Genomic DNA, 11923 nt, shown 5'->3' on the forward strand with positions numbered 1-11923 from the left:
TTTGTAGTGATTCGACTCAATAATAAGTATCTCTTTCTTATTGGAGTTATATATAGCATAAGAAAGTTATGTGCCATCCAGTCACTGTATATACGGTCAAGAGAATGCCAGACCTCTAGGTGGCGGTGTAACGAGAAGCTAAAGCCCACGTAAGCCAATCAGAATCCCGAAAACAGCAACGAACTGTGACGTTGGCTGCTTAAATATCCGTTTGTCTCAGTTTACATGCAACCGCTCGACCGAAGGTTTTTAAAAATATTCACTCTGGCCGGAGTTTTTTAGAAAGAATCGGTTTCAGAGGTAAGGTCTCGGTTTGCATGTACAAAGGGTGCAAATGAAGGGAAATGTCTCAGTTTTTCAAAATAACCGTGTACGTGTAAACAGGGCCTTAAAGTGTATGTTGCAGGTTAACCACCACTGTCGATTAATGGGTACATAAATCACTCAAGATATGTGTATAATTTTTAAAATGTCTCAAAAATGGTCTTAAAGACCACTTTTTTTACGTTTTTGGTATTAACGGTTTTTTTAACGCAATTCTGCGATGACGTCACGTTGGGGAGAAGTGGAGAAAGACTCAGCCAGAGCCATAGAGATAGATGAGACATTTATTGCTATTTAATACTTACGTATATAATTTGGAAATCATATATACATCGTAGGAAATATATAATGTGTTATACTGCAAAGTTACCTTGCTAATTATTATTTATGATATATGTGGAGATAAATAAAACTTCGCAAATCTGCTGATTTGATCCATTCATGTCCTGACCACCAGGCTAGAGATTTTTAAACATCCTTAATCCACACTTACTAGTCTATCAAATAATATCTCAAATATATTGTTTTGGGAAATAAAATGATGCTTTGTTATATTGTTTATGCGATTATAACGAATCACACGATCATTTTATGCAGCAGCAGTCAGCAGCTGCAGCATACTCGGATCCGACCGCATACATACTGTAATAAACAGGCGTTCGGCGGCTTTTTACATCACGACAGACTATGCCATTTGAGGAGGAACCGCTCATTGATCACCGTATTTTTATAAATCCTGTACATGTTTGGACCTGCCGAACAGGTTGAGCACTTTTATATACTTTATTGAGCAGAGAGGCTGCCTGCACAGTTTGACCAGCGGGCTGCGGGAACCGGCGCACATCACGCCGCCAGACGGTGTTGCTAATATAACTCGAAATGTATAACTATTATCAGATCGGCCCGGGAAAGTCCCGACTCTCGATTGCCATTCCGCTACTGGCTGTAAGAAAGTGAGTTCGTTTGGGTCGCTGGTCCCCGCGAACAGACGTGACGTGCTTCACTCACCTTCCAGGATTAGAGACATGCTGCCAAAACCGTTTGTGCTGAAGATCGCATAAAGTTACATCCATTTCAGGCAGGATCATGGACCCCCTCAAGCCAGCATGCACGAGTATGGTAAGTGTTTGTTTACTTTCTACACGAAGATATGCTAACGTTATGCTATCTGGCTGTCTGCCTATCTCTCTATACTAGCCTATCCATCTGTCTGTCTGTCTGTCTGTCTGTCTGTCTGTCTGTCTGTCTATATGTCTGTCTGTCTATCTGTCTGTCTATCTATCTATCTATATATCTATCTATCTATCTATCTATCTATCTATCTATCTATCTATCTATCTATCTATCTATCTATCTATCTATCTATCTATCTATCTATCTATCTATCTATCTATAATCTGCGCTATCAGAACTGTACTTTACTCGTCTTTCTATAGTCATTCTCAATGCTCTCAAGGCGGCTTTGGTCAATTCTCTCCCCAGCGTGACGTCATACAGTGCGTTGTGAGGGAAAGGAGAATCATTGCAAATTGCTGTACTTTTTCATACTTTTTCGGGTTTTGTGATACCCAACAACATAAAATACAATGGATAACAGTTTAAATGTTTATTATCAACAAGCAAATTGCACAAATTCGTTGAAAAATTTTACCTGCAAAACGCCCTTTAAAGGACACAATTAAAACGGCACATTTTTGTTTGCACCTAAAAAGTGGCATTTTTAACATATAATAAATTATCTGTGGGGCATTTTGAGCTTAAACTTTATATATGTATTCTGGGGACACCAAAGATTTATTTTACATCTTAAAAATGTTTTGTGACATGGGACCTTTAACAAAGTTCGGGAGGAACATGTTCAAACAAATCTACCCAATCACCTCGTAATTGTGACAGATTGCCACTTGATCTGCATTAAGGGAAACCTATATAGATTCATTCTTGGATTCATTCTTGTTCCTCGATAGTTTCATCATCCCTCCACCACCTCTCGTCAGCTGTTTAACCAGAACAGGGGTGTGTGCTGTGGGTTTAGGCCAACAGCCAAGTGCTCCCCGGACAGCACGGCAACTATCCATTTCAATAACTCTGACTAGTTTGTAAGTCTTAACTCGTAAACTTTAACAGTCTGTTCCTTACTGGAGATGTGAAGCACATATTGGTTGACATATCGAAAAATAATTCCAAGTTTACAACAATAATGTTGTTGAACATTTTGTTTTATTAAAAAATGGTTGCTGTTATATGACAGCTTTGCCTAATGATTCTGTGTATCACTGCACATCACCTTTAGTAACCACCCTCAGTACCGTAAACAAAACATTTTGTTTCTGTTTAAAGTTAATCAAGGTATCAAATAATTTAGTTAATTTGCTTTAATATTTGCATCATGTGATAACCAGGGCTGGAAATTAAATATCCATTGTCCCAATATCAAAATGTTCACACTCTCTAGATTTTTTTTACCTTAGCACAAATGTATTGCATGTAGGTGGAAACACAAAAATTGTAATATTACCTTTTTTAAAACCATTTGAGTTATCTAAAATTACCCACTCCCAAACTTATTTTGAATGTAGATGTATGCTGGAAAGACATTGTTCATATTCATTGTGGCAAGCTCCTCCCCACTGACAATCTATCTGTCTATCTTCCTTCATCTTTCCTGTTTGTTCAACTGATCTACGTCAGAGAGAAGAAGCCATATCACTGGGAAAAGTGTACACAACCAGAGAATTGAAAGGCTTTGGCGTGATGTGTGGTGTATAGTTGTTTGCAATTATTACACCACCTTCCGGTACCTTGAAAGTATTGGTGTACTGGATCCTGATCAAGACCTTCATTTAATAGGCTTGCACTATGTCTTTCTGCCAAGACTGAACTGGCATCTTCATCAGTTCACCCTGATGTGGGACAGGCATCCACTTACAACTGAGGGAAACAGGTCTCCACAGCAGTTGTGGATGGCTGGTCTCCTTTTAGGGCAGCAAGTCGATCCTGAACAGGTGTTACATTTTTCCTTGTTACACATTAGACTGTGTTCAGACAAACTCACTCATATTTACCTAATCTGGTTCATTTTTCGATAGATTGATGCTACACACTGGGGCATTGACTGGGGTGGGCCAGTGGCAGCACCTGATGCAGACATTGCTGAGATTCCAGCAGCTCCTGTGGACCTGCTTCAGAGAGTTAATGGGCATTTAAGAACTACTATTGACCCCTTTATGACTAGTGAGGTGTTTGGTGCAGATATTTACCTTAAAGCCATGTCCGAGATCCAAGTCTTTATGGCTGCACAAACCTAGGTATGTAAGCGTTACTCTTATTTTTTACTTTTAACATTTTTTTTAATGTTTTAATACGGTAGTCGTGACTCTGCCATCTAAATATTTTTGTGATGTCATAAATTTGAATTTGTCTTTGTGTGTTTTAGTTTGTGGTTATTGTGCATGCAGCATTGTTTTGACAGCCCACAATGTGCTTAACTGACATGATCACGTCTTTCCATCTTAACTCATTAATTTTTGTCTAGCAGTGCACTCAACTGACCTGTTTTGTTTTGTTCTCTATTTTCCCCATGTTGTACCTCATCTGGTGCTTTTGTTTTGGTGTTATGCTGTATTTCTCTAGTCTTGTCCAGTTTAGTAATTAATATGCTTCTAGTCCTGTAATTGTAGTTCTACCTTAGTCTTGTATTTTCTCCTGAAGATCTAATTTCTCAATGTGTCCAGTAAGTTTGCCAGTGGTCTAACTTTCCCTCTCTATGTGTCTCTGTAGGCTATTGCTCATGCCATCTTCCCTAGTCTCTCGTCCACTGGCTCAGGATTCCCTCCACATGTACTCTTGTTCCTATGGGTCCACCTTGGCTCTTATTTCTGCTGTTTCAATATTTCTGCCTGTCATCCTTAGCCATGCAGCTTGGCTTCCTGAAACAAACCATGTCTCTCATTTCGTTCCCTAGCTCCCGAGGTCGTGAATCAGTATATCGTGTACACAGGTTCGGGCACTAGTAAGGACCCTAGCTCACTTGACATTGGGACACTGTTCACTTATTTTTCTGTCATGTGGGTGCTTAAGTGGGTTGTGAATGATCATTCACAGCTGTTACTCATCAACAACCAGTAAAACCAACATCTCTCTGACTTCAATTTTAAACAGTACATTGCAAAAAAATAATCATTATTCTGTTACACATGCATAAAATTGGAGGAGTATAATTAAACGTCAAATGTAAAAATATTTTAAATATTGAGTAAATTGTGGTCCCTTACAGTCTTTTGTTTCATCCCAGGACGTGTTATGTTAATACTATTATGATGATTTTTTTTCCTGAACCTTTTTGATTTACTTTCTGAAAGTGTGGGACTGGTTGTGTGACCTGTGTTTTTTGCTTTCTCTCTCTCTCTCTCTGTCTCTCTCTCTTTGTCTCTCTCTCTCTGTCTCTCTCTCTCTGTCTCTCTCTCTCTCTCTCTACTCACTTTCAGGCCTAATCATCAGCACCTGCAACTTGTTTGTGAGTGTGCCTGAGACGGAGAGTATAAGAGAGCAGTCCACACTTCTCCAGATTGAAAGCTGTATTGATATGTTTTGACATTCAGAGATAGTAATTGTGGTTTAGCAGTGGCTGGTATTCAGTGAAATTGATCTTACTACAACTAAACATTAAGGAGAAGGTATGTTTGTTTGTTGTAGGTGGTGAGTGCCTTTTTCCTTTAATACTGTTTTATCTGGGTTTTTTTTTTTTGTATTGAGAGTTAGGAGCTGTCGTCATCGTACAGAGCCCCTCCCCCTTTCCGCCATGTTGGCAGGATTCCGGCGGCAGAACATGATTGTTTACGTGTGTTCTTAGCTCCGTAGTAGGGTAGTTTTTCGCAATTCTACACTGTTTTACCATGCCCCGCAGTTACTGCTGCGTTAAAAACTGCTCCAGTACCTCACACGATAAATATGGAAGACATACGAACAGTGGAATACCGTTTTTAGGTTACCGAAATGAAGACACCATTATGCATAACAAAGACATCTCAAACAATGGCATATTTGCATTAAAAATGTCATAATTGAATGTATGACACTTGCAATTGTCATAAACATGCATAAAACCTCATTTATATTCATGACATGTCAGGTCATAAATAATTATGAAAGTTTTATGTCAGTCTTATGCACAGCCCTTCTAGTAAAGTGTTACCCACACGGTTAATGGCTTTAATCTTTAATCATTTACATCTTGCAATCACACATATAACTACCATAGGCACTTTGCAGCCCCAACACAAAAACCTGGTAAAGTTACAACAGTGGTATTGGGCTAAAATCAAATTACAACTAAATACCTAAATATTCTACATCACAACATGTTGGAAACGTTTGTGTACATTGGACATCTCGTGTTTAGAAACCGTTGCAGTTAATTACTTTGTCATTTTGGTCAAGAAGTGTCTGCTAAATGCAATGTAATTAAAATACACTAAACGCATGTGAAGAAACTTAAGTTACCTTTGCCAGTACAACGCTGTTTGTGAGCTTGTTCCTGAAAGGTCCCTTTCTTTAGCCTTATCTTTTTGCATTGCCATATTCCTTTTCTTTATCGTATTTGTAGATCGTCTCTGTCCTGCCGAAATAATAAATTAAGAGCTTTGGAAGTCGCGCCTCTGTGAAGTTGCCTCTGGCAACCGACAGCGTCTCCTACCATCATGGCCGACTGGCCCAGACTCCGCCCAAATCGGCACGTGACTCCTCACTCTCAATAGCTAGGGAGTTGAGGAAAGTTTATTTCTTTTTGTTTAACCTCTCTTAGGTTAGTTAGGACTGCTCCCAAAAGTAGTCAGTGTATTGTTTTAATTGTTATTTTTAGTCCTTGCTCTCCCCTGAGCCTTTGCTCCCTAGTATCCTGTTCTGTCCCTTAATTCTGAATAAAGCCTTTTCTTTTATTATACCATCTGGTGTTGTCAATCCTCTGGGACAGAGGATTGAAGTGGGTCGCCTTTTTTCTCTTATCTCCCCTCCAGACCTTAGAGGTTAGGGGAATTTAAAACTTGTAATGTGTGTTTATATTTAAAACTAAAAGAAATGTTTGTATGAAAAGTTCTGTCACATTTCATAAATTTTGAGTTGGCCCACGTGATTTTCGGTTGACGAGTTTCAGAAAAGGTCACGTGATTTCCGGTATCGACGCTCACTGATTTTTTTCGTTGCATTATGGGCATTTTTAGAGAACGAAGGTTCCAATGCACTGGAAGGATTTTGCGGTTGTGACAGCCTTTAAAATGGCCGACTCCCTGATCAGTTAGCAACTATGAAACACACCCAGCACGGTTAAGTGTCTGCCACTGCTGCCGATCAACTTGAATAGTCTTGCTTCTCAACCATCCTGATTGTTCATGTTGCATTGACTGTGTTTGTCTTTTTTGTTTGTTATTGGCCTCTTCGTAGAAAGCAGTCTGTCTTAATTCATCAGACACTTGTGTGTTTTGATTTATTAATTAATTAATTATAAAATAAGTTAATATATTGGACGATATGAAATATTTGTTAAGTAGGTTAAAATAAAAAGCAGAATAAAAATATTTAAATGTATCCCGTTGGTCTCGATATAGATTGACATCAATGTTGTGCCAATCAATTTGAAAAGACAGTTATTGACCACGCCCCTACATATGAAAAGGCGGATTTGCGCCAAAATCAACATTTCCGTTTGTGGTTTCTGCATCGGAGAGAATGTCTTCAGAGCATCAAAGGTAAATTAGTTTTTAATAACATTAGTCCTATAACTCACTTTTTTTATTTAAAGTGTTAATTTTTTAAATACGAGACAGCCGAGTCGAAAGAAGTTAATACAAGCTGGGTGTAACATTAATAATGATGTGGGATTTTGTCGTTGCCTAACGTTACAGTAAATGATGATTCACTTAACGTTACACAGAATCTTTAAGTGATAATTTTCACAAGTTATTTTATTTCAGAGACATTTGACATTAATAATCACATTAATTTTTATATATCATTTTCGCGAAATAAAGTTGGCAATTAGATTAAATGAAGTAACCCCTATACAAATTAAATTCAGATGCAAAAATATATATTTTTTGAATACCGTAATCTAAAATGGCAGATGTCTAAATTTAAGTTTATTCTTTTTAAAATATGAAACTCATCCTGCCAGTAGATGTGGCAAGTCACAATAGTGTGATATTAAAAGTATAGTTCGGCCAAAAATGATATTAAACCCATGATAAAAAATATGTGCATCCATCCTTCACAAAATAAATCCAAACGGCTCCAGGATGATAAATAAAGGTCTTCCGCGCGGTGGTGTTGTTGAAATATCCAAATTTAAAACTATATAAAGGAAAATAACCGGTAGCGCCGCCATCTTAGATCTCATCCTGAATGCGGACGCGACTAAGATGGCGGCGCTACCGGAAGGTATTTAATTTCGTTAATAAAGTTTTAAATATTTATATTTCTACAACAACACCGCGCGGATTACCCTCAGAATACCTTTGTTTATCATCCTGGAGCCGTTTGGATTTAATTTGTGAAGGATGGACGCACTTTTTTGGACTTGAAGGTCGTGGACCCCGTAACATTACATTTAATTAACTGAAAGATCTAAAACATTTTCTAAAATATCCGAAAATGTGTTTGTCTGAAAAACGATGGACATATGCAACTCGGACAGCTTGGGGGTGAGTTAATCATGGGTTTAATACACTGATCTATATAAATGACTGGATTGCGCATGACGTCACACTTGTTAAGCCACCGCGCCGCCATGTTGGTATACCCAAACATTCCATTAAATCAATGGACGTTATCAGATTTTAATGATAAAACATCACTTTACTAGTCTTCGTTTTTATATCTGAAGTTATCCTGTACATTATTACAACACAAACCTCCTAAACATGTACATAGTTATTTACTGAAAGTTGTACATTTTGCTTTTTAATCAATTACATTCATCTTTATTACAGTATCAGATCAGCGGCCGACCAGCCTATTATTAATGACAAACGTGCTCATTTTGAAATCTAAATAAATATGCTTTGTACTGTATATGCATGCAATAATTTGGTGGTTTTGTAATTATGTTATCTGAAATTACAAGTCACCTAAACTTATTTAGAGAAATAACGGTGTAGCTGAATCTAAAAAAAAACAACTTTCTTTATATCCATGTCATTAACAGAATGCAGCAGACACACTCACCTTAACTGTTTTTTATAAATCCATTATCCTGCCCGATTAAAACATAAACATTGCAAATAACACCAGAATTAACTATTAATTTATGTACACATATCCTAAAAATGAATCCTAAAAGTGACTGATACGCTGTAAAGCGGGTGAATTTAGATCATGATTTTGAATAGAAGTCAATGACGCCCTCTGCCGGTTGGGTATACCAAGATGGCTGCTCGAACTCTGCACTGGCTTCACCTCACGCTGTTACGTAAGCGTTCTATGCGCAATCCAGTCATTTATATAGATCAGTGGTTTAATATCATTTTTGGCCGAACTATCCTTTTAAAAAAAGAGCACCTTTTGGCGTTAAACTGGGCTATTTAATATCCAAGAAGGATGTTTGTATAGACGGTTTCAGCAGTAACAACATAAACAAGCGGCTGTCGCGGTCCGCACGTAACTTCCGGTAAACTCCGCTAAGAATAAATAAAACGTTTTTAAACGTAGTTTATATAACAAGCAAAAAAAACCACCCATAGATTATCTAGGAAACCAAAACATTTGTTATTTTCGACGAGGCATTCGTTCAAGAGATCAGTTTAGTAACTAGTCAGACCATTAAAAAAATGAAACCGGAAGTAAGGTTCGGATCCAGACGTGAATCACGTGTGTCTGATGAAACCGTCTATATGGCAAGACATGATAAACACGGAGTTTTATAGGACCAACCTGCTAGGCATCGTCGTCGACGAAGTACATATAAGTTATAAATTGTAAGTGGTATTTATTAATATCATTGTCATTATGCGTGTACGGTGGTTGTCGTAGTGCCACTAAAATGTGTTGCTTTTCAATATAATATACAGCTACCGGTTTAGTTGCATAGCTCTCAGCTGCACTCGTACCCGATAAAATTTGTTTACATACGCTCTACATACGTAATCTGGTAAAATTTAAACGATTGGCTATGAGCTGCGTACAGACATGTTTGACAGACATTCGTAGCGCTCAATAAATGGCTCTGGGCATTCGTAAACCACGCCTCAAATACGAGAAAATGAGCATATGGTTCCCAGACCACGTCTCATTTTCTATGAGACTGGTCTGGTGTTAGCCAGGCTAAGATTTTGCAGCTAGTAAATGCAGAGATTAAGCCAACCAAAGACAAACACCAACACAGTAATAAAAAATAACAGCTTTTACTTTTTTACCTACAGAGCTATTTCATGCTTCCTTGCTTTTTATTTTTTCCAACAGGGCAAGTGCTCTTATAATGGAGCTTAGCCATCTCCTGAGGCACCAAACAAGTGTGCAGGCTGCACCCGCAGGACCGACCGCTGCACCCGCAGGACCAGTGTTGGGGGTCACGCCTTACAAGACCGACCGCTGCACCCGCAGGACCGACCGCTGCACCCGCAGGACCGACCGCTGCACCCGCAGGACCGACCGCTGCACCCGCAGGACCGACCGCTGCACCCGCAGGACCGTTCGCTGTACCCGCCGGAAGACTTACCGCTATACCCCCTGGATCGATCACTCGACTGCCTGGACCTACTGCTGGTCTCCCTGGACCAACCACTGATCTGACAGGACAGACTGTCCGTGCCCCCTTCCTTGGTATGGGTCAGTTTTCATCTCATCGTCCGGAATCTGTAACTGCTAGTTTGAGCAGGCTGTTCCAGCCTTATAAAGGTTTAAAAAGAAAAAAAAACCCATCTTACCCAGCCATGGGAGCACACATTTTTCTGCTGCTCTCTAATGAATACTGTAGAAATACCAACGCTGGAAGAAAGCATGTGCTTACAGGCGAACGGGCTTGGGAAAAAAAACTGAGATTTGATGATGTGCAATGCACACCATCTGATTTTATTAATACCATTGAGGAAGCGTTTTCTGCTCTTAAGATGGCTGGAGGCTTTAAGCTAATGCGGTGTGGCCAGAGCAAACAGCTATTTGACATACCTATCCCGCCAGGAGGGTATTCTGTAGAATTTTTAAAAAACAGAAGCAATCTTAATAAAGCTGTGGCATACATTGTACCCTTACAATGCGATCTCCCACTTAATGCAAACGGGCAACAGGTAAGAAATGTCAGTTTTTTTTCTGTGTTTAGTTTTTATGTTCTTCACTAATGTCTGTTTAAATAATATTACAGAATGGGAATGTGGAGAATTATACTTTGAAACAAATATGCAGAACGTGCAACCAAGAAGTGCCTCTGCACATGCTTTCAAGCCACCGAAAACAGTGCAACACCAGGTAAACCACTCTCAATCTTACACTTATTGCCAGTTCGAGTCTCACGACTGGCAGGTTGCGAGTGAGGTGCCCTTGAGCAAGGCACCTTAACACCAATTGGTCCATGGGCACTATAGTGCTCCCTGTTCCAAGTGTGTGTTTGTTCACCATTTGCACTGTGTGTTTTCAGTATTCACGATGAGTTAAATGCAGAGGTCACATTTAGTGTGTGTTCCATACTTGACAAAAATGTCACTTTCACTCTTTTGGTTTTTGTTTTTAGCAAATACATTAAACTAACATGAACAAACAATTAAAAGCTTTATTTGTATTAACTAAAATTAACTTATGTAGCGAATTCAGCCGGAGGAGGAGAACGGCGTTATTTAAAACACTATAAACCTCCAACCGAAACACTACGGGAATTTAAGGGAATTTGGGGAAATTCACAGATTTAGGTCAAATGGAATAAGTACAGTTAATTATACAAATTATTAAGATTTTAAGTGATTTAGCAGAATAATAATAAAAATTAATTAATACATTTGTCTAGCAAATACTCATAATTTGTACATTAACAAGTTAATTCCGTGGCCTTTAGAAAATAACATTCTTACTGCTATAAAGTATTATTAAGCATGTAGCTTTAAGATCTTAAAAGGCGGATTAAGGCCGTTTACATTAGAGCATTTGCGTTTTAAAACGGCATTTTAAAATGAAAACAATCCTCGTTTATACTGGCATTTTAAAAAGAATCTTCATCCACACTATACACCACCATAAACGCATGAAACATGACCAATCACGTAACTGGGCATGCGCATTAAAGTGTAAAATAAATTATTACTCTAATAATAGCTTACCTTTGCACATTTATGCAGATTAGGGGTGTGCGACAATGACAAGAATTAATACCTGGATCCTTTTCCAGCAACTACAACAGACACTATTTTTGAACCTATAAAAATGTGTTTGAGAAAGTCTTATATTGTTCTAACTTCCCACCTACAAATTAATTTGATTAAAGGCGGAGTCCATGATGTTTGAAAGCCAATGTTGATATTTGAAATCACCTAAACAAACACGCCCCTACCCCAATAGAATCTGGACCTTTTGTTGATAGACCCGCCCGACACATACGCAACCCGGCATTTGATTTGATTTGATT

At 38.6% G+C, this 11923-nt stretch overlaps 1 long non-coding RNA gene across 1 annotated transcript; it reads left to right on the forward strand.

Annotated features, from left to right (window-relative positions):
- The first annotated feature begins 3409 nt into the window (after positions 1-3409).
- On the forward strand, positions 3410-11361 carry LOC141350094 (uncharacterized). The gene is made up of 3 exons (XR_012358064.1): positions 3410-5000; positions 9775-9880; positions 9916-11361. It is a non-coding gene; the product is annotated as an uncharacterized lncRNA (long non-coding RNA).
- The last annotated feature ends 562 nt before the right edge of the window (positions 11362-11923 follow it).

Source organism: Misgurnus anguillicaudatus, chromosome 16 (assembly GCF_027580225.2).
Source record: "Misgurnus anguillicaudatus chromosome 16, ASM2758022v2, whole genome shotgun sequence".
Lineage (NCBI taxonomy): Eukaryota > Metazoa > Chordata > Actinopteri > Cypriniformes > Cobitidae > Misgurnus > Misgurnus anguillicaudatus.